The sequence below is a fragment of the Callithrix jacchus genome, chromosome 10 (genome assembly GCF_049354715.1).
Source record: "Callithrix jacchus isolate 240 chromosome 10, calJac240_pri, whole genome shotgun sequence".
In the NCBI taxonomy this organism is placed as follows: domain Eukaryota; kingdom Metazoa; phylum Chordata; class Mammalia; order Primates; family Cebidae; genus Callithrix; species Callithrix jacchus.
In genome coordinates, this window is record NC_133511.1 from 48,776,638 (window position 1) to 48,781,975 (window position 5,338).

Sequence of the window (5,338 nt, forward strand, 5' to 3'; positions counted from 1 at the left end):
TATAAAAACAGACAGTAGTTTGCTGATCCCTCTATCATTCTAACAATACGTGGTGTCAAATTACATTCTCTATTCACTTACCTGCTTTGTGGTGTGCATTGTGCATAATTGGTGCTCAGTGAAAATTTCTGAATGAATGACTGAAATTATTATATTACATTAATTTCAATTAGACTCCCTATGATGTAAGGAGGAGACAAATATTATTTCAGGACAAATTTCTAACTGATGAGTCTCAATTTTTTTCTTCTTCAAACTTTCAAATTGCTTTCTTTCTAATGAGTATTTCCTGAGTCTAAGCCTGTAAGAACAAAACTCTGACATTTTTTATTTTAAGTGAATAGAAACTGTGCCTTCTACTCTCTGTCTTAAGTTGCAGATGTGGTTATTTTCAAGACTGTGGATAATACAAAGGAAGAGAAACAACTCTTTTGGTCACATCTCTGTTCCATCTGGAAGCAATGTCATTTTTCTCCAAGGAAAAGTCTGTTCTTAACCAACCAGCAGTTGACAGTACTGTTGTTCTGCTTGTTGAACAACAGTTGAAAGTAGTGATTTAATTATTACATTTGTATTATTATTTGACAGATTCATGTACTAATATATTGGGGTGTGTGTGTGTGTGTGTGTGCGCGCGCGCATGTGTGTGTGTGTTGGTTGGAGTTGGGAGTGGTAGTAATTGTTCATAATATAGGCCTGAGCTGGATACCTAATAGACATTTAATCAATCAATAGATTTGTTTTACTGATTTAAAAAAATCCTAATTCTTTCTTCTTTGAAATGTTTTATCTCTTAACTAAGCAAAATTTAACATTTTTTGTTGATGTTTTGGTTTAAGTTCTGTGGTTGGTTCATGTGTAAAAGTTTCCTTTATTCAATGCTGTTTTCTAAAAACACTTTTGTCATTGCCTCTTATTTCTCACCTTCTCATTAATTACTGAAAACACCCTAGTATGATTGCTGTCTTTACCTGTCCATTGGAATTTCTTAAACACATTTACACACAGATGCAATAATTGGTAGGAATTAAAATGCACTGGGTAAGCACTTAGTGAGAGGTTAAAATTAGAGAAAAATTTTGTGTCCCAGAAAGCTGGTTTAGGGCTGTTTTGGGTTGCTGATAGGCATAGGTGAAGAAGGAATAATCCAATTTTGACTCCAGAGACACTTGGAAAACGAGAAGAATTGAATGAATATTTAAGACATTGTATGTTACATGATGTTCTGTGCAAATGCTTCCTTCTCTCCCTTATAAATTCTCTCCTTAGTAAAATCTAGTAGCTCATTGTTTTTAGGGTTGTGGACTCTTTCTGAACAGTGGGAGCTTCATTGGGCCTTGTTTTAAGACAGGGTTAGGGAAACACAAAGAACACAAGCTAGAACTTCTTACTTCTGAGTGTGACAGACAATGCCATTTTTCTTACTTTTTTTTTTTTTTTTTTTTTTTTTGAGACGGAGTTTAGCTCGTATTACCCAGGCTGGGTGCAATGGCGCGATCTCGGCTCACCGCAACCTCCGCCTCCTGGGTTCAGGCAATTCTCCTGCCTCAGCCTCCCGAGTAGCTGGGATTACAGGCACACGCCACCATGCCCAGCTAATTTTTTGTATTTTTTTTTAGTAGAGACGGGGTTTCACCATGTTGACCAGGATGGTCTCGATCTGTTGACCTTGTGATCCACCCACCTCGGCCTCCCAAAGTGCTGGGATTATAGGCTTGAGCCACCATGCCCGGCCCAATGCCATTTTTCAATAAGATGGGCATAAATCAAACTCTAGTAATATTAAAATATACTTACCTAATTATCATTACTCTTCCTAGGAAGGATATTCATATTAATAGGATTATTAGTAGTAGTATATAAAATATAAACAAACCCACAATCTAGAGAGAATCTTTTTGACCAGAGAAATGAGGAAACTTTTGCCTATCTCATGTATTGTTTTTTAGTCCATCTTGGACTATACAGTTAAGTGTGGTGATTGCTAGTTAGATCCTGCTTTCTTTATTTTTTTTCTTTGAGGCAGCAGAAAGTGATGGTTACAATGAGGTTCTAGGGTCAGAAAGCCTTGCTTTCCCCGGCTTACTGTGTAAAGCAGGATTTTGCCCTTTTTAAAGTTTGTAAAATGGGGGCACGGTATTCTCTTCTTCATGGAATTGTTTGAGAATTACAAGAATTGACACATAATAAGTAATGAGAACAGTACCCAACACTGCTGCCATTATATTGATTCTAAATGGCACTATTTACATTATAGATCATCACCATGAATGGTGAGAAATGTGGTGAGCCCCGGAGCCAGCTATTATTTCTATTTATTGCCATGTGTTTTTTTAATTCCTGTATTCATGTACACTTCTAATTGAAAACTAAACAGATTCCTATTTATATTGTTTAGGCTGTTGTCCTCTGAAGTAGAAGATAGTTATGCTGATAGAGATCAAATGACTGTGTTTGAAAAGATCATCTCCAGTATGCCATTTATTCTTAGCCTGTAATACACAAAGAGTACATAAACATTCTTCAAAGAGATTGAGTTTTCTTACAAGCTTATGCTCAACTGGTTTAATCACTAGCAAAATGGAAAGAAATGATCTGATTTTCCTTTTTAACTGAGAATTCTTACCACATTGGTTGAAACAGGGCATTTCTCAGAAGATGCTTCTATGGTGTGTTGTGTCTTGTCACTAATACCTTTCTCTTCCTAATGTGACTGATTACCAATCATCCATAAGCTTGAGCTAAGTCTCTTAGGAAGATTTAAATGTAGTTTTCCCCTGGAGAATTTTATACCAAAGACATAATTACACATTGATCTTGTCACAAATCCTTATGTCAGTACTGATTTCCATCTCAGATTCTTTTAAAACACAAGAGAATATTACAAAGTTATGAATAACAATGTCGATTTCTATTAGAAATTTTTCATAGATTAGAGAATGTTACCATTTGAAATCCCCAATTTTAGAGATGTTTCAAATTCTTGGATGTTTTGAAAGCTTTATAAATCTCTGTATACAGTGTTGTCTTTTGATCATTTCATTTGTAATAACTCGAAACATAGCACTGTGGCTAAGAATGCAGGTTGAAAAATTCTGGATTTGAATTCTGGCTCTGCTACTTACTAAACATGCGACTTGTCCTTTTTCTGTGTCAATTTTCTCATCTGCAGATGGGAGTGGTAATATTATTTACTTAATAGATTAATTATATAAATAAAATCATTTGATTACAAGGCCCAGAATAGCCTTTGATTTGTCAACATATGCTACATTGTTCCTTTTGTAGAAGATGTGGATAGATTTTTTTCCACATGTATTTTATAGATGAGAATACCAAAATATACACTGCAAACTCTGAATCTCTGTTACACAGTCTCTTTTACCCAACTATTCATAGATCTTAACCTACAATTTTAATAAAAATTTCACTTTTTTGTCCTAATCATAGCATTATGAGAAAAGTGATCTTTCACAAGAGCTGGGGATAAATTTTAGCAATTTCTAGCAGTACATGAAGTGTGACAAAATGCTACCACATTAAGAAGTAACTTACTATCTCATCCTCTCCCTTCCATGTGTTTGTAAAAAACCACAGAATAAAAATAAATATAAAAATAGAAAAACTAAAGGGGAAATCAAAATGTTTGAAGAAACTAATGTTCTCAGGTACAATAATCTTTAAAATGCTACCTTTAAGAAAATTGAACTTAAATATGAGGGAGGCATTTTATTAATGTTTGTAAGGTTACTAAAAACTTTTGAGATGTCTTTCATCAGCAAAAAAAATGTGACTTCTTTTTTGAGACAGTGTCTATCTTTGTCTCCAGGTGCCCGGTCTATGTGGCGTTTTTAACAAAAATTACGTTTTCTGAGATTTGTTACCAGGTTATGTGAAATTCTAGTTAGAATGTCTGATTAGCCCGAGGACTCCAGGTAAAGCACGTATTGTAGGAATTCACCGTTCCTTGCTGAATGTTGTTTAGGATCTTATTTTTATGTCTTGAAGGCACCCTATAGGTGTGTCCTATTTCTACTTTTCTCTCTGGTGCCTGGCCTTTGCTGGGAAAGAATTTAAAAGACTTGAAACCACTAGAGCAGCAGGACCACTTGGACTGCTGCTTTTCTATCTTCCCCCATGATAAGCAAGTAACCACAGCTAAGTGCTCTGGAAGAAAATTGCTCTGTCACTTACACTGTAATATTTCTATAATGATTAGCATTTTGAAAGACAGTCCTGAGATTTTTTTTTAGTATTTATTATTCTCCACTTTAACCTGCTGTTAACTTGTGTTAAGTAAAGCTCCCTGATTTCTTAATGAGGCCGTGTCAGAAAAATAATATATAAATAAATAAACTCATTTTACTTTTCAGATTGGCAAGACTTCCATTGTGATCAGTTGCTACAACTTATTTATAATTAACCAAGTCACTGTGTATTATTGGTCTGGGTTCACCAAAGAAACAGAACTGGTAGGATATAGATAGATATAGAAGAGGAGTTTATTATGGGAATTAGCTTATGTGATTACAGAGGCCGAGAAGTCCCATGATGTGTTGTCTAGAAGATGGAGAACCAGGAAAGCTGGTGGTGTAATTCATTCTGAAGCCAAAAGTTCAAAGGAGAATAACAAGCATGTATGGGTAGGCTGCTGGGATAAGTCTCAGAGTCTAAAGGCCAGAGAACCAGGATGTCAGAGAGTGGGAAAGGAGGGATGCCCTAGCTCAAGATGGGGGAGAATTTACCCCTTCCTAGACTTTGTTCTAGTAAGGCCCTCAGTGGATTAGATTGGATGTTCCCTGCTCACAATGATGAGGGCAATAGTCTTTACTCAGTCTACTGACTCAAATGCTAATCTCTTCTGGAAACATACTCGCAGACATGCCCAGAAAGAATGATTTACCAGCTATCTGGGTATCACTTAGCCCAGTCAAATGGACACACAAAATTAACCATTTCATATACTCTTGTAATTTTACCTAATTAAATTGTTTTAATCAGTATTTGGCACAATCCACAAAATGTGCCAAGTGCTTGAAGCTTATTTAATTCTCACAGTGCATCTTTGAGATAAGCATTATCCTCCTCCTCTTCATCATCATCACTATCTGTAAGTGAGTAAACAGCAACAAGAGATAACTGAGGACTCTCAGCTAATAAGCCCATTGCAATGAGCAATGGCTTATTACTTGGTGTTTCTGACGCTAAAGCCTATGCTTTTAATCAACGGTCTCAGTTCTCCAACTCTGTGTCACCTCAAACCCCCATTTACTTTCTTAACTCAGGCACCATTATACATTACGAGCCCATGTGTCTGACATAGGAATCTTGTGATAGA